This window comes from Hyla sarda, chromosome 2 (assembly GCF_029499605.1).
Source record: "Hyla sarda isolate aHylSar1 chromosome 2, aHylSar1.hap1, whole genome shotgun sequence".
In the NCBI taxonomy this organism is placed as follows: Eukaryota; Metazoa; Chordata; class Amphibia; order Anura; family Hylidae; genus Hyla; species Hyla sarda.
The window spans coordinates 432,945,483-432,964,184 of record NC_079190.1 but is presented as its reverse complement, the minus strand read 5'-3'; the positions used below and the strand labels follow the sequence as shown (position 1 = coordinate 432,964,184).

Here is an 18,702-nt window from a genome sequence, read left to right as displayed (position 1 = left end):
GCCTTGTAGTTCGCCCGCAGAGCATTTTACGTCCTAACATGGGGTATTTCCATACTCGGAAGAGATGGGGTTACAAATTTTGGTGGGCATTTTCTCCTATTACCCTTTCTAAAAATGGTAAATTTGGGGAAATAACTGCACTTTAGTGAAAAAATTTTTTTCATTTACACATCTGACTTTTTAACGAAAAGTCGTCAAACACCTGTGGGGTGTTAAGGCTCACTGGACCCCTTGTTACGTTCCTTGAGGGGTGTAATTTCAAAAATATTATGCCATGTGTTTTTTTTTTTTTTTGCTGTTCTGGCACAATAGGGGCTTCCTAAATGCGACATGCCCCCCAAAAACCATTTCAGCAAAATTCACTCTCCAAAATCCCGTTGTTGCTTCTTCTGAGCCCTTTACTGAACACCGAACACTTCACATACACATATGAGATATTTCCTTACTCAAGAGAAATTGGGTTACAAATTTTGGGGGGCTTTTTCTCCTTTTACCCCTTGTAAAAATAAAAAAACTGGGTCTACAAGAACATGCGAGTGTAAAAAATGAAGATTTTGAATTTTCTCCTTCACTTTGTTGCTATTCCTGTGAAACACCTAAAGGGTTAACAAACTTTCTAAATGTCATTTTGAATACTTTGAAGGGTGCAGTTTTTATAATGGGGTCATTTATGGGGTATTTCTAATATGAATGGTGAACTGGTCCCTGAAAAATTTCGATTTTGAAAATGATTCCCTGAAAAATTTCGATTTTGAAAATTATGTGAAAAATTGAAAAATTGCTGCTATATTATGAAGCCCTCTGATGGCTTCCAAAAGTAAAAACATGTCAACTTTATGATGCAAACATAAAGTAGACATATTGTATATGTGAATCAGTGTGTATTTTATTTGGAATGTCTATTTTCCTTACAAGCAGAGAGCTTCAAAGTTAGAAAAATGCAAAATTTTTTATCTTTTCATCAAATTTTGGAATTTTTCACCAAGAAATGATGCAAGTATCGATTACAATTTACCACTAATATAAAGTAGAATATGTCACAAAAAAACATTCTTGGAATCAGACTAAAAAGTTAAAGCATCCCAGAATTAATATTTAAAGTGACAGTGGTCAGATGTGGATGTGGTCCTTAAGGTGAAAAGGGGCTTTGTACGTAAGGGATTAATATTGAGAACTGCACAAAAAAGTGCAGATTTTTAGCGATTTATGCAACTGACTTTCTCTGTATGATAGGGTCCGTGTTATGTGCTGAATATATTAAGTGCAACTTTTTAAGTTTTTCCTCAAAAATAAATCCCATTCTGATGCCAGAAAGGGGGTTGTTGTTTTTTTCAAGCTAAAATCAAGGGACAATATATTATATAGTTTATGTACTCTTAGAGCACAGGTCATAAAATAGATAAGGCATCTGACTAATGACAAATTACACATTGTTAAAGGGGTACTCCGCCCCTAGACATCTTATACCCTATCCAAAGATAAGATGTCTGATCGGGGGGTCCGGCAGCTGGGACACCGCGATCTCTGTGCAGCACCCGACATTCATTTAGAAAGCTTGGAGAGAGTGGCGGGGGTTGTGACATCATGGCTACGCCCCTCGTGACATCACACTACTCCCCCTCAATGCAAGTCTATGGGAGGGGGCGTGACTACCATCACGCCCCCTCCCATAGACTTGCATTGAGGGTGTGTGGTGTGATATCCCAAGGGGCGTGGTCGTGACATCACGACCCCCGCCGCCCGATGCAAGCATTTGGAACAAAATGTTCCAAATGCTGGGGAAGCGGAGTACCCCTTTAAATCCAGTGTATTAATAGCTTTTGCAAAATCCGTGTTGCACAAGAAACAAATGATAAAGCAAATGATAAATTCTCGCTGAGGTTCGTAAAATAAAGAACCAGAGATTAGCAGGAACCTATTCTTTGTAAAGTCGGAAGACCTTAGAAGGCCACAAAGTCTAAAGGCACCTTTACAAAAAAGGTGCATTTAGACTTGCGTCCTTGTCACTTATTCATTCTCTTCAATTCAGCCTTCACAGGGTACCCAGTATGTTTAAACAAACAGTCACTTTTCCAAAAATTAAATAACAAAAGATAATAAAAAAAGACAAGACACTTCATGCCTTGTCTACTGGGAAATTTTTCAGGGCATTGAGAACCTGCCCTTGATGAAGTGCCCGGTAGGCAAAGAAGGAAAGAAGAACAAGGATACCACTGCTTAGCTTAGTATGCATGTAATTTAATTGAGGAAGAGAGAGGAGGAAGCTGTGGAAAGGCCCCTCTGGCAGCAGCTTATAGAGGTACTCCGCCACTAGACATCTTATCCCCTCTTCCAGCCATCACGCCCCCTCCCATAGACATGAATGGAGGGGGCGTGGTGTTACATCACAACCCCCACTGCGAGAACCCAGCCTTCTCAACAAACTGTTTACACGGATGTTGCACGGAGATTGCAGGGTGCCCCCGCAGAACACTCAGACCCTGACCAGTCAAAAAATTTTACATGTCCCTGTGACATGTCAAAGGTTTTTATAATGACACATTCTATCTTAAAGGAGTATTCCAGGGCAAAATAACTTATCCCCTATCCAAAGGATAGGGGATAAGTTATAGGTCGCTGGGGGTCCGAGCGCTGGGGCCCCCCCGGGATCTCCTGGATGGGGTCGTGGCAGTCTGCAGGAAGTGAAGTTTTGTCCCCAGCAGAAAGCCGTGGCAGACACGCCCCCTTGATATATCTCTATGGGGTTCATGGAGTGGGCATGTCGGCATGCGGGGATGGAACGCTCCCTTTCCAGCATACTGCCGCGGCCCTGTCCAGGAGATCCCGGGGGCCCCAGCGCTCGGACCCCTCGCGATTGCACTACAGATGTCCATTAAAGAGTACCTGTCATGATCTTGTTAAATGTTATAATCCTCCCAGTTTACTGTCCCCATCATGATAAAACACCCCCTGTCTTTATTTTTATTAATTTTTAGTTTTCTACCTTGATATCGGTCTGTATTTTCTGCTCAATCTCAGTCTATATTCACAGACTGGGAAGGGGTGTTAATTTTTTTTTCAACAAAGTACAGTAGAAAGATTTTTTATTTACCATAAGGAATGCAATAGCAAAAATTAGTTATAATGACAGTGCCCATTTAAGAATTTCACTCACACCCCCTGTACAGTGGATAAGATGGGCTTCTCCCTGGGTACTGTTAATGCCATACGTGCTCATTGTCAATATATGTTAGTGACAAATATTGAGAAATAGGGCACTTTAAATGAAAAAGTAAATTAGAAAACTAAAGCTTTACAGCTGTGAACATTTTATGAGATAGTGTTACTGCAGCAGAAAATAATTTTGTTTTAGCGCCACTAATGTGCAGTAGGAAGAGAAGTTCAGGGAATTTGTGTACAGGATCATCCACTGAGCGGCAATAAACTACAAACTGCTGTTTCCGAAGCAAAAAAAAAAAAGAGAGGAAAATAACATGAAGAATAATAACATTAATATTTTGAGGCAATCATTTTGAAGGGATATGGTGTTTTCCCCATTGCCCATAAGACATAAGATGTTTTGTTTGTTTTAAAAAGAATCAAGTCCTTAGAAGTACAACAAAATCGCCGCAATGTGGAACAAGAGGAGATAAGAATAATGATTATTTTGAAGAGCAGAATTGCTGTTGTTTCTGTATTCAGTCATTTATCCTCATTTACACTCTCTAATTTTGAAATATTATCTTTCTGTAAATTGAAGTTTATCCATATGCTTCTCATTATATGAACAGCCAGATAAGGTTAAAACCAAATCAAGCCTATTATTCCACCTGAAGCACAAATGGCTTCATGTTATTGTGGAATACTGTATCAATAAAAATAGTAATAACAAGTACATTTTTAGATTGTTGGAAAAAGGTCATTATTCTATTAAGTTAATCAGAGCATATTCCTCACTGGGTCCATCAGAAAAGGCTAAAATAGCATGTTACAGGGATTGTCAGGTTTTGAAAAAGCCATTTTCCTGGTGATAGGTCAACTATAATTTTCTTAGGAACAAATAACAAAAATGATGTAGACATATAAAATTCTGGTTTTGTATGTTGATTCAGTCAGATGGCCACTCAGGATCAGTGGGGAACTTTTGTCTATTCAGGCAATTGGTTTATGTCTTTCTTCTAGGTTTCTTACTTTAACCCCTTAAGGACACAGCCCATTTTATTTATTGTCATCCACAGACCCATATGAGGGCTTGTTTTTTGCATGAACAATTGTCCTTTGTAATGACTAATTTTACCATAAAATGTATGGGGCAACCAAAAGAATATTATTTGCATGGGGAAATTGAAAAGAAAACTGAAATTTTGCAAATTTTGGAAGGTTGCGTTTTCATGCAGTACACTTTATGGTAACAATGACATGTGTTCTTTATTCTGTGGGTCAATATGATTAAAATGATACCCATTATTACATACTTTTCTATTATTGTACCGCTTTAAAAAAAATCTCAAACTTTTTTTAACAAAATTACTATATTTTGACTACGTATAACTCTCTAATTTTTCTGTACACGGGCTGTATATGTAGCTATTTAACCCCTTAAGGATGCAGGACGTAAATCTACGTCCTGGTGCGGTGGTACTTAACGCACCAGGACGTACATTTACATCCTATGCATAACCGCGGGCATCGGAACGATGCCCGTGTCATGCGCGGCTGATCCCCGCTGCTGATCCCAGCCAGGGACCTGCCGGTAATGGCCGACGCCCGCGATCTCGCGGGCGTCCGCCATTAACCCCTCAGGTGCCGGGATCAATACATGTGCCGGCATCTGCGGCAGTGCGCGATTTCAATGAATGACCGGATCGCCCGCAGTGCTGCTGCGGGGATCCGATCATTCAGAACGCCGCACGGAGGTCCCCTCACCTTCCTCCTTCCGGGTCCCGCCGTCTTCTGCTCTGGTCTGAGATCGAGCAGACCAGAGCAGGAGATGAACGATAATACTGATCTGTTCTATGTCCTATACATAGAACAGATCAGTATTAGCAATCATGGTATTGCTATGAATAGTCCCCTATGGAGACTATTCAAGTGTAAAAAAAAATGTAAAAAAATGTTAAAGTAAAAGTAAAAAAAAAGTGAAAAATCCCCTCCCCCAATAAAAAAGTAAAATGTCAGTTTTTTTCTATTTTACCCCCAAAAAGCGTAAAAAATAAATTTTATATACATATTTGGTATCGCCGCGTGCGTAAATGTCTGAACTATTAAAATAAAATGTTAATGATCCCGTACGGTGAAAAAAAGTCCAAAATTGCTACTTTTTAAATACATTTTATTTAAAAAAAAATTATAAAAATGTATTAAAAGTTTTTTATATGCAAATGTGGAATAAAAAAAAAGTACAGATCATGGCGCAAAAAGTGAGCCCTCATACCGCCGCTTATACGGAAAAATAAAAAAGTTAGAGGTCATCAAAATAAAGGGATTATAACCGTACTAATTTGGTTAAAAAGTTTGTGATTTTTTTTTAAGCACAACAATAATAGAAAAGTATGTAATAATGGGTATCATTTTAATTGTATTAACCTCAGAATAAAGAACACACGTCATTTTTACCATAAATTGTACGGCGTGAAAACAAAACCTTCCAAAATTAGCAAAATTGCGTTTTTCTTTTTAATTTCCCCACAAAAATAGTGTTTTTTGGTTGCGCCATACATTTTATGATATAATGAGTTATGTCATTACAAAGGACAACTGGTCGCGCAAAAAACAAGCCCTCATACTAGTTTGTGGATGAAAATATAAAAGAGTTATGATTTTTAGAAGGCGAGGAGGAAAAAATGAAAACGTAAAAATTAAATTGTCTGAGTCCTTAAGGCCAAAATGGGCTGAGTCCTTAAGGGGTTAATCACTTTTTATTGTGAGGTTACAAAAAGCAGCAATTTTTGACTTTTTTTTTTTACGTTTATGACATTTACCTTACAGAATCATTAACATTATGTTTTGATAGTTTGGACTTTTGCACATGCGGCGATACCAAATATGTTTATTAATTGTTTTACGCTTTTTGGGATAAAATGGGAAAAAGGGGTCATTTACATTTTTATTGGGCTTTTTCACTTTTTTAAATAATATTTTTTTTTTTTTTACACTTTTTGTGTCCCCACAGGGAACTATTAAAGGGGTTCTCCAGTGAAAACCTTTTTTCTTTTAAATCAACTGGCTCTGGAATGTTAAACAGACTTTTAAATTACTTCTATTAAAAAATCTTAATCGTTCCTGTACTTATTAGCCGCTGAATACTACAGAGGAAATTATTTTCTTTTTGGAATGCTCTCTGATGACATCACGAGCGCAGTGCTCTCTGCTAATGTTATTATAATAATAAGTCTTTATTTATTTATTGTTGTCCTTAGTGGGATTTGAACCCAAGGCCCCAGCACTGCAAGGCAGCAGTGCTAACCACTGAGCCACCATGCTGCCCTTAGCATACATCTGCTATGCACGGTTGCTAAAATGGACAGAGATGTCAGCAGAGAGCACTGTGCTCGTGATGTCATCAGTGTTCCAAAAAAAAAGGAATTTCCTCTGTAGCATTCAGCAGCTAATAAGTACTGGAAGGATTAAGATTTTTTAATAGAAGTAATTTACAAATATGTTTAACTTTCTAGCACCAGTTGATTTAAAAGAAAAAAGGTTTTCACCGGAGTACCCCTTTAATAGCAACCATTAGCTTGCTTATACTGAACAGTGCTATGCATAGGCATAGTACTGATTAGTATTATCGTCGATCTGATTCTCTGGTCTGCTAGATATCAGACCAGAGAAGAAGACGACGGACGGACGGAGGCAGGTGAGGGTACCTCCGTCCCCCATATTGGCTGATCTGATCCCCGCTGCCATGCCGCAGGCAATCAGATCACCCATTTAAATCACTGCATTGCCACAGGTGCCGTGATCTATATTGATCACGGCATCTGAGGAATTAATGGCGGACATCAGCGCGATCGCTGATATCCGCCATTACTAGCAGGTCCCTGGCCACTGATATCAGCCGGGACCTGCCGTGCATGATGTGAGCACTGCTCTGGTGCTTGTGTCATGTACAGGACGTAAATATACATCCTGGTGCATTAAGTATCAGGACACCTGGACGTACATTTACATCATATGTCATTAAGGGCTTACTAATAGGAGAAAGTTCTAAAGTTACCCATACTCTTTTCCTCCATTTAAATAATTGAAACTATTGAACCGATAGAATTTAGTGTTGTCATTAAACCGCTGGCTGAAGCCTGTAATGAATAAATGATGACATCTCTGCAATAATAATTAAAATGTTGGGATTTCTTGTTCAGAAACCTATGACATCTTGGTGGTAAGATCCTGAATGACAAGACAGCTCAGGTTTTTATAAAGTACTTATCTCAGTGTGATAGGTTTGAAGTCAGGAATATAAATAGGTTTATTCAACGAGAAGAGATCCATAAAAAAAACTCCATTACATTTATATGACTGTATAATATTGCTGATTTTTTTTTTATTTACTTTACAATATACGAAAAGAAATGATCAGCCTCATATACCATCTGGGAGGTTCCAGGTGTAGTATTCAGCAGCTAATAAGTACAGGAAGTATTAAGATTTTTTAATAGAAGTAATTTACAAATCTGTTTAACTTTCTGGAAACAGTTGATTTAAAAAAAAAAAAAGTTTTTCACCGAAGTAACCCTTTAACCTCTTAAGGACCCAGGACGTACGGGGACGTCCCCGCACCCTGGGCCTTAAGGACCCAGGACGTCCCCGTACGTCCTGGCGTTTTCCGGTCTCTGCCGCGCGCCGGGCAGAGATCGGAACTGGATGCCTGCTGAAATCCTTCAGCAGGCATCCAGGGCAAACGCCGAGGGGGGCCATGTAGGCCCCCCATGTCGGCGATCGCCGCAAATCGCAAGGGAAATCGCCCTTGCGATCTGCGGCGATACCGGGCTGATCGGGTCTCTGGGACCCGACCGCCCGGTAATTTCACATGATCCCGGCTGTCACAGACAGCCAGGACCATGCTAACGTATAGGAGCGAGGTGGCAAGCCTGGCACCTCCTCCGATCCCCTGCGATCCGTCGGTTAGTGAACCGACCAATCGCAGGAGGGGGGGCGGTTACTTCCTCCCGTCCTGCCCGGCCCCTGAAAGTCCGGAGAGGACGGGAGGAAGACCGGAGGACGCGGCGGGGGACGGGGGAGTGCTGGGGCCCGGCCCCGGTACTTACCTCGTCCCTGAAGACCCGGATCCCGGCGAGGAAGATGGCGGCGGCGGCGACAGATGAGTTGATCTTCAGCCGCGGTCGGGCCCTTTACAGCAATGCACGTCGCCGTAAAGCGACATGCATTGCTGTAATAGGACCCTGTAAACTACAACTCCCAGCATGCCCAGACAGCCCTTGGCGTCTGGGCATGCTGGGAGTTGCAGTTTTGCAACATCTGGAGGTCCACAGTTTGGAGACCACTGTGCCCTTCCAGATGTTGCAAAACTACACATCCTCAACATGCCCTTACTGTCCAGGCATGCTGGGAGTTGTAGTTCTGTAACATCTGGCCCTTCAGATGTTGCAGAACTACAACTCCCAGCATGCCTGGACAGTTTTGGCATACTGGGAGTTGTAGTTTTGCAACATCTGGAAGGGCATAGATTGGGAACCACTGTATTAGTGGTCTGCAAACTGTAGTCCTCCAGATGTTGCAAAACTACAACTCCAAGCATGCTGGGAGTTGTAGTTCGGCAACATCTGGCTCTAAAGATGTTGCCGAACTACTACTCCCAGCATGCCTGAGAATGTTTGGGAGTTGTGGTTTTGCAACAGCTGGAGGCACACTGGTTGGGAAACATTGTTTCCTAACTCAGTGTTTCCCAACCCGTGTGCCTCCAGCTGTTGCAAAACCACAACTCCCAAACATTCTCAGGCATGCTGGGAGTAGTAGTTTTGCAACAGCTGGAGGTCCCCCCCCTGTGAATGTACAGGGTACACTCACATGCGCAGGGGGCTTACAGTGAGTATCGGGCTGCAAGTTTGCAATGCAGCAAATTTTGCGCGGCAGCTCAAACTCGCTGTAATCCCCCCGCCCGTGCGACTGTACCCTAAAAACACTACACTACACTAACACAAAATAAAATAAAAAGTAAAAAAACACTACATATACACATACCCCTACACAGCCCCCCTCCCTCCCCAATAAAAATGAAAAACGCCTGGTACGCCACTCTTTCCAAAATGGAGCCTCCAGCTGTTGCAAAACAACAACTCCCAGTATTGCCGGACAGCCGTTGACTGTCCAGGCATGCTGGGAGTTTTGCAACAGCTGGAGGCACCCTGTTTGGGAATCACTGGTGTAGAATACCCCTATGTCCACCCCTATGCAAATCCCTAATTCAGGCCTCAAATGCGCATGGCGCTCTCACTATGGAGCCCTGTCGTATTTCAGGGCAACAGTTTAGGGTCACATATGGGGTATCGCCGTACTCGGGAGAAATTGACTAACAAATCTTGGGGGGCTTTTTCTCCTTTCACCCCTTATGAAAAGGTGAAGTTGGGGTCTACACCAGCATGTTAGTGTAAAAAAAATAAACTTTTTACACTAACATGCTGGTGTTGCCCTATACTTTTCATTTTGACAAGAGGTAAAGGGGAAAAAAGCCCCCCAAAATTTGTAACACAATTTCTCCCTAGTACGGAGATACCCCATAAGTGGGCGTAAAGTGCTCTGGGGGCGCACAACAAGGCCCAGAAGGGAGAGTGCGCCATGTACATTTGAGGGGATTTGCACAGGGGTGGCTGATTGTTACAGCGGTTTTGACAAACGCAAAATAAAAAAAAAAACCACATGTGACCCCATTTCGGAAACTACACCCCTCACGGAATGTAATGAGGGGTGCAGTGAGAATTTACACCCCACTGGTGTCTGACAGATCTTTGGAAGAGTGGGCTGTGCAAATTAAAAATGTTGTACAGCCCACTGTTCCAAAGATATGACAGACACCAGTGGGGGGTAAATGCTCACTTTACGCCTTCTTACGTTCCTCAAGGGGTCTAGTTTCCAAAATGGTATGCCATGTGGAGGTTATTTTGCTGTCCTGGCACCATAGGGGCTTCCTAAATGCGACATGCCCCCCGAGCAAAATTTGCTCTCAAAAAGCCAAATATGACTCCTTCTCTTCTGAGCATTGTAGTTCGCCCGTAGTGCACTTCAGGTCAACTTTTGGGGTACCTCCATACTCAGAAGAGATGTGGTTACAAATTTTGGGGGGTATTTTCTGCTATTAACCCTTGCAAAAATGTGAAATTTGGGGGGGAAACACACCTTTTAGTGATTTTTTTTTATTTTTTTTTTACGTATGCAAAAGTCGTGAAACCCCTGTGGGGTATTAAGGCTCACTTTATTTCTTGTTACGTTCCCCGAGGGGTCTAGTTTCCAAAATGGTATGCCATGTGTTTTTTTTTTTGCTGTCCTGGCACCATAGGGGCTTCCTAAATGCGACATGCCCCCGAGCAAAATTTGCTCTCAAAAAGCCAAATATGACTCCTTCTCTTCTGAGCATTGTAGTTCACCCATAGTACACCTCAGGTCAACTTATGGGGTACCTTCATACTCAGAAGAGATGGGGTTACAATATTTGGGGGGTATTTTCTGCTATTAACCCTTGCAAAAATGTGAAATTTGGGGGGAAACACACATTTTAGTGAAATTTTATTTTTATTTTTTTACATATGCAAAAGTCGTGAAACACCTGTGGGGTATTAAGGCTCACTTTATTCCTTGTTACGTACCTCAAGGGGTCTAGTTTCCAAAATGGTATGCCATGTGGGGGATTTTTGCTGTTCTGGCACCATAGGGGCTTCCTAAATGCAACATGCCCCCCAAAAACCATTTAAAAAAAACGTACTCTCCAAAATCCCCTTGTCGCTCCTTCGTTTCTGAGCCCTCTACTGCGCCCGCCGAACACTTTACATAGACATATGAGGTATGTGCTTACTCGAGAGAAATTGGGCTACAAATATAAGTATATATTTTCTCCTTTTTCCCCTTGTAAAAATTCAAAAATTGGGTCTACAAGAACATGCGAGTGTAAAAAATGGAGATTGTGAATTTTCTCCTTCACTTTGCTGTTATTCCTGTGAAACACCTAAAGGGTTAAAACGTGGACTGAATGTCATTTTCAATACTTTGGGGGGTGCAGTTTTTATAATGGGGTCATTTGTGGGGTATTTCTAAAATGAAGACCCTTCAAATCCACTTCAAACCTGAACTGGTCCATGAAAAATTGTGAGTTTGGAAATTTTGTGAAAAATTGGAAAATTGCTGCTGAACTTTGAAGCCCTCTGGTGTCTTCCAAAAGTAAAAACACGTCAATTTTATGATGCAAATATAAAGTAGACATATTGTATATGTGAATAAAAAAAAAATTATTCGGAATATCCATTTTCCTTACAAGCAGAGAGCTTCAAAGTTAGAAAAATGCAAAATTTTCAAATTTTTCATAAAATTTGGGGATTTTTCACCAAGAAAGGATGCAAGTTACCACAAAATTTTACCACTAAGTTAAAGTAGAATATGTCACGAAAAAACAATCTCGGAATCAGAATGATAACTAAAAGCATTCCAGAGTTATTAATGTTTAAAGTGACAGTGGTCAGATGTGCAAAAAAAGGCCTGGTCCTGAGGTGTAAAATGGCTGGGTCCTTAAGGGGTTAAACTCATTGCATACCTCTTAGTGTTACATGTTTGGAAATATTGTTCATTTAACCAACTAAGCTAGCTATCACCCCATTAATTCCAATATGTAACGCCACAAGTTTATTTATATTCACATGCTATAGATTCATTGCAGAATTTTTGCTACTGAAAAGCTCATTCCATACATGTAAATGGGGTTATTTCTGCAAGTTTCATTAAGAGAAATGAAGCAGGCACAGAAATTTCTGCAAAGAAATACCCATACACAGAGACAGACAGCATGAATCAACCACAGCTTAAAGGGGTATTCCAGGATTTTTTTTTATTTGACTATGCTACATGGACTGTGAAGTTAGTGTAGTTCATAATATAGTGTCTGTACCTGGGTGTGATGGTAGTCTCGCAATTTTCTGTGATTTTTGCCCCAATGTTTATTTTTAACAGCATAAAAAATTTGTTTCATCTCAGGTTTTCCCAGGCTGCAGTACGGCCGAGACAGTACATCACTAGTCAGGTGAGGAAAGGAAGCCTGTCTTTTCTTCAATGGGTGCATTGACCACTGGGTGGGAGGGAGATCATTCTTCAAGAATTGTAGTTTTGCAACAGCTGGAGGTATTCTGGTTTATTAATAATAATATTATTATTATTATTATAAAATATGGTTGATACATTTTAATATAGACAAAGTGCACTAAAAATTTTGTGCATAGCTTAATTTACTACAGGATACATGCAAACCTTATTTACATTATTTTCTCTGTTATACAGTAGAATTGAAGGTTGTTTCTAGAAATGAGCGAACTTACAGTAAATTCGATTTGTCACAAACTTCTCGGCTCGGCAGTTGATGACTTATCCTGCATAAATTAGTTCAGCTTTTAGGTGCTCCGGAGGGCTGAAAAAGGTGGATACAGTCCTAGGAAAGAGTCTCCTAGGACTGTATCCACCTTTTCCAGCCCACCGGAGCACCTGAAAACTGAACAAATTTATGCAGAATAAGTCATCAACTGCCGAGCCGAGAAGTTTGTGACGAATTGAATTTACTGTAAGTTCGCTCATCTCTAGTTGTTTCTTGAAAATCCAATAAAAAACTATTTTAAATAAAACACTGGTCTGTTGCATGGGAGGGGTGGCTGATGTATGGGAGGGAGAAAAGTTCCCTCACACTTACAAACAAGGAATCATAGGACTTGTAGTTGGAAGGAGGGAACTCCTACAGGAAATAGCCATTACACAAAAAGATAACCTCAGCGTTATAGTAATCTTACAACATATCCATTTAGCCCCAAGACAAACACAGATCCTTCCTAAGCATGTCCATTACTGTCTAGCAGGTAAGTACAAAAATCACCTTATGGTGGATAACCCCTTTAACCCCTTAAGGACCAGGCCATTTTATACCTTAAGGACCGGAGCGTTTTTTGCAATTCTGACCACTGTCACTTTAAACATTAATAACTCTGGAATACTTTTAGTTATCATTCTGATTCCGAGATTGTTTTTTCGTGACATATTCTACTTTAACTTAGTGGTAAAATTTTATGGTAACTTGCATCCTTTCTTGGTGAAAAATCCCAAAATTTGATGAAAAAAATGAAAATTTTGCATTTTTCTAACTTTGAAGCTCTCTGCTTGTAAGGAAAATGGATATTCAAAATATATTTTTTTGGGGTTCACATATACAATATGTCTACTTTATGTTTGCATCATGAAATTTATGAGTTTTTACTTTTGGAAGACACCATAGGGCTTCAAAGTTCAGTAGCAATTTTGAAATTTTTCACAAAATTTTCAAACTCACAATTTTTCAGGGACCAGTTCAGTTTTGAAGTGGATTTGAAGGGTCTTCATATTAGAAATACCCCATAAAAGACCCCATTATAAAAACTACACCCCCTAAAGTATTCAAAAAAACATTCAGTAAGTGTATTAACCCTTTAGGTGTTTCACAGGAATAGCAGCAAAGTGAAGGAGAAAATTCAAAATCTTCATTTTTTACACTCGCATGTTCTTGTAGACCCAATTTTTGAATTTTTGCAAGGGGTAAAAAGGAAAAATTTTTTACTTGTATTTGAAACCCAATTTCTCTCGAGTAAGCACATACCTCATATGTCTATGTTAATTGTTCGGCGGGCGCAGTAGAGGGCTCAGAAGGGAAGGAGCGACAAATGTTTTTTGGGGGGCATGCCGCATTTAGGAAGCCCCTATGGTGCCAGGACAGCAAAAAAAAAACACATGGCATACCATTTTGGAAACTAGACCCCTCAGGGAACGTAACAAGGGGTAAAGTGAACCTTAATACCCTACAGGTGATTCACGACTTTTGCATATGTAAAAAAAATATATATTTTTTTTACCTAAAATGCTTGGTTTCCCAAAAATTTTACATTTTTAAAAAGGGTAATAGCAGAAAATACCCCCCAAAATTTGAAGCCCAATTTCTCCCGATACAGAAAACACCTCGCATGGGGGTGAAAAGTGCTCTGCTGGTGCACTACAGGTCTCAGAAGAGAAGGAGTCACATTTGGCTTTTTGAAAGCAAATTTTGCTCTGGGGGCATGCCGCATTTAGGAAGCCCCTATGGTGCCAGAACAGCAAAAAAAAACACATGGCATACCATTTTGGAAACTAGACCCCTCGGGGAACGTAACAAGGGGTAATGTGAACCTTAATACCCTACAGGTGTTTCACGACTTTTGCATATGTAAAAAAATATATATTTTTTTTACCTAAAATGCTTGGTTTCCCAAAATTTTTACAATTTTAAAAAGGGTAATAGCAGAAAATACCCCCCAAAATTTGAAGCCCAATTTCTCCCGATTCAGAAAACACCCCATATGGGTGTGAAAAGTGCTCTGCTGGCGCACTACAGGTCTCAGAAGAGAAGGAGTCACATTTGGCTTTTTGAAAGTGAATTTTGCTCTGGGGGCATGCCGCATTTAGGAAGCCCCTATGGTGCCAGGACAGCAAAAAAAAAACACATGGCATACTATTTTGGAAACTAGACCCCTCGGGGAACGTAACAAGGGGTAATTTGAACCTTAATACCCTACAGGTGTTTCACGACTTTTGCATATGTAAAAAAAATATATATTTTTTTTACCTAAAATGCTTGTTTTCCCAAAAATTTTACATTTTTTAAAAGGGTAATAGCAGAAAATACCCCCCAAAATTTGAAGCCCAATTTCTCCCGAGTACGGCGATACCCCATATGTGGCCCTAAACTGTTGCCTTGAAATACGACAGGGCTCCAAAGTGAGAGCGCCATGCGCATTTGAGGCCTAAATTAGGGACTTGCATAGGGGTGGACATAGGGGTATTCTACGCCAGTGATTCCCAAACAGGGTGCCTCCAGCTGTTGTAAAACTCCCAGCATGCCTGGACAGTCAACGGCTATCTGGCAATACTGGGAGTAGTTGTTTTGCAACAGCTGGAGGCTCCGTTTTGGAAACAGTGGCGTACCAGACGTTTTTCATTTTTATTGGGGAGGGGGGTTGTATAGGGGTATGTGTATATGTAGTGTTTTTTACTTTTTATTTTATTTTGTGTTAGTGTAGTGTTTTTAGGTTACAGTCGCACGGGCGGGGGGTTCACAGTAGTTTCTCGCTGGCAGTTTGAGCTACGGCAGAAAATTTGACGCAGCTCAAACTTGCAGCCGGATACTTACTGTAATCCTCCGCCCATGTGAGTGTACCCTGTACGTTCACATTGGGGGGGGGGGGGGGGACATCCAGCTGTTGCAAAACTACAACTCCCAGCATGTACGGTCTATCAGTGCATGCTGGGAGTTGTAGTTTTGCAACCGCTGGAGGCTCCGTTCTGGAAACAGTGGCGTACCAGACGTTTTTCATTTTTATTGGGGAGGGGAGGGGGGCTGTGTAGGGGTATGTGTATATGTAGTGTTTTTTTACTTTTTATTTTATTGTGTGTTAGTGTAGTGTAGTGTTTTTAGGGTACAGTCACACGGGCGGGGGGTTCACAGTAGTTTCTCGCTGGCAGTTTGAGTTGCGGCAGAAATTTTGCCGTACCTCAAACTTGCAGCCGGATACTAACTGTAATCCTCCGCCCATGTGAGTGTACCCTGTACGTTCACATTGGGGGGGGAACATCCAGCTGTTGCAAAACTACAACTCCCAGCATGTACGGTCTATCAGTGCATGCTGGGAGTTGTAGTTTTGCAACAGCTGGAGGCACACTGGTTGTGAAACACCGAGTTTGGTAACAAACTCAGTGTTTTGCAACCAGTGTGCCTTCAGCTGTTGCAAAAGCTACAACCCCCAGCATGTACGGACAGCGGAAGGGCATGCTGGGTGTTGTAGTTATGCAACAGCTGGAGGCATACTACTTTGGCTGGGGATGCTGGGGATTGTAGTTATGCAACAGCTGGAGACACACTGGTTTACTACTTAACTCAGTGTGCCTTCAGCTGTTGCAAAACTACAACTCTCAGCAGTCACCGACAGCCAACGGGCATGCTGGGAGTTGTAGTTATGCAACCACCAGATGCACCACTACAACTCCCAGCATGCACTTTAGCTGATTGTGCAAGCTGGGAGTTGTAGTTACACAACAGCTGAAGGTACACTTTTCCATAGAAAGAATGTGCCTCCAGCTGTTGCAAAACTACAAGTCCCAGCATGCCCATAAGGGCATGCTGGGAGTTGTGGTGGTCTGCCTCCTGCTGTTGCATAACTACAGCTCCCAGCATGCCCTTTTTGCATGCTGGGAGCTGTTGCTAAGCAACAGCAGGAGGCTGTCACTCACCTCCAACGATCCAGCCGCACAGGTCAGTCCCTCGTCGTCTCCGCCGCCGCCGCTGCTCCTGGGGCCCCGATCCCAACAGGGGCGCCGGGGATCGGGGTCCCCAGCACCCGGGGTGCACGTCCCGCACCCGCTCACGTCCTCCGGAAGAGGGGCGGAGCGGGTTGCGGGAGTGACACCCGCAGCAGGCGCCCTGATTGGTCGGCCGGTAATCCGGCCGACGAATCAGGGCGATCGTGAGGTGGCACCAGTGCCACCTCACCCCTGCTGGCTCTGGCTGATCGGGGCCGTCTCTGACGGCCCCGATCAGCCAATAATTCCGGGTCACCGGGTCACTGGAGACCCGATTGACCCGGAATCCGCCGCAGATCGCTGGACTGAATTGTCCAGCGATCTGCGGCCATCGCCGACATGGGGGGTCATAATGACCCCCCAGGGCGATATGCCCCGATGCCTGCTGAACGATTTCAGCAGGCATCGGGGACCGGCTCCGCTCCAGATGGTTGCGGGGGGCCGGTAAAACACATGACGTTCTCATACGTCATGTGTCCTTAAGGACTCGGAAATGGAGACGTATGAGAACGTCATGTGTCCTTAAGGGGTTAATATTTAATAATTACATCATGGCTGGTACCTACACCAACTGATGCCACCTGCATTCTATGCCCAGCTCCAAGTTCCTGGTTACTTGCAATGGCCTGGTAGCTTGTGTATGTGCCGGTTTATGGCTGTTTAATTCCCTTTTTATTAAGTCTACAACAACAACAAAAAACAAGGTACCAGAAGGACAGCAGATGGACAACCCCTCAAAATGCTGGACATCAAAGAGCCTACATAGGAACAATAGGAAGATGGGGTGGGCCCTCTGACAAGTTAGGCCTTCCAGTTAGATTAATAAGTTTGTCCCTGCTCCTGCAGTTTTGCAGTGCCACAATTATGCAACGCCAACAAGAATAACATCTGCTACAATTGTTTGGATGACCACAGTATAGTAATTCTATACATTGAAGCAGCTGGGCATACTATTGGCAAATTAAGAAGAAAAGGACATAGTAAAGCATAGGTCCTGTTGTGGGATTTTGTGGGACTTGATTAATTTTTCAGATGAGAGGAAATAGAATCCAGAGATCTGCATACAATATTACTAAGGCATCTCATTTTAACTTTTAAACCACATGTTAATAGTGAAAGCAATGCCAGACACCCCCACAGAAGCTGGCTTTTATTCTAACGTATAGGTCACAGTTGCAACCAAATGGTGCAGCCTGATAACACGCAGCAGGTTTATTATGATCTCTGCTGTGTCAGTGCTTTATCTAGTAATCGTGTGATTTCCTAAGCATTGTCCTCAAGAAGTATTAGAAATTAGATTTAAACACACAATTCACTCAATCCTTCCATACTGAGGAGGCTTTCAACATTTTTCCCAGCATGCCTAATACTGCAGAATTCATTGTGAGTCACGGCAATATTCCAGTCTACCCCAAAATGACTGTTAATTAAAACATTCATCATTTTAGCACCGGCGCGCCTGCCGCATAGACAATATGCATCGAGACCTGCAAATTTGTTTCAATTTATAACAGATCGACTTTTCTTTGCACTCAATACAAACCGTTAAAAATATAATTTGACAGCTAGAAGCTTTAACTTTCTAATATGTTTCCCATGGTGATTCTGACTGGCTACACAAATCATGTTGTGGAGAGGCAGAATTTGGATGGGGTTAATATTTGAGAGTTGTGCCCCCCACAGATTTGTCGTATAAGACCCTTAATTGGTCCTAATTAAAACTTGAGTCCACAAACTATCAAGAAATAACATCATAATATATTACCAGGTTAGTATATCAATCAGACATAACATAAGAGTTAGGCCGTATTCATTCATTGTAGTGTCTGCGAGGGTATACGCCAGGGAACTCCCCGGCATAAACCTTATATAGCTATGAAAGGTGTTAGATTGTAGCATAGTACATATATTTTTTTTTTTTATAGAATAGAGCCATTTTGTCCAGTAAAAAATAAAAAGGCAAACTGTGCCAGAGACCACCTAAATAGAGGCCAAAATAAAACTTTTGGCATCCAGTAGGTGATTAGAGTCTATGGTTATGTGTATGTTGTATGCGCTGGGATATTTGCTGGTACATACAGCAAATGGACACCGCTAACATGCTGTGAAAAAACCTTAGATTGTATTGAGTAAAGCAACTGGAAACCTCACCAATCCCAAGAA

General features: G+C 41.8%; 1 protein-coding gene across 1 annotated transcript in view; it reads left to right on the top strand.

Annotated features, from left to right (window-relative positions):
• Positions 1 to 18,702, top strand: part of LRRC75A (leucine rich repeat containing 75A) — a 405,228-nt gene that overhangs the window by 130,231 nt on the left and 256,295 nt on the right. The gene's annotated exons all lie outside the window — the stretch shown is intronic.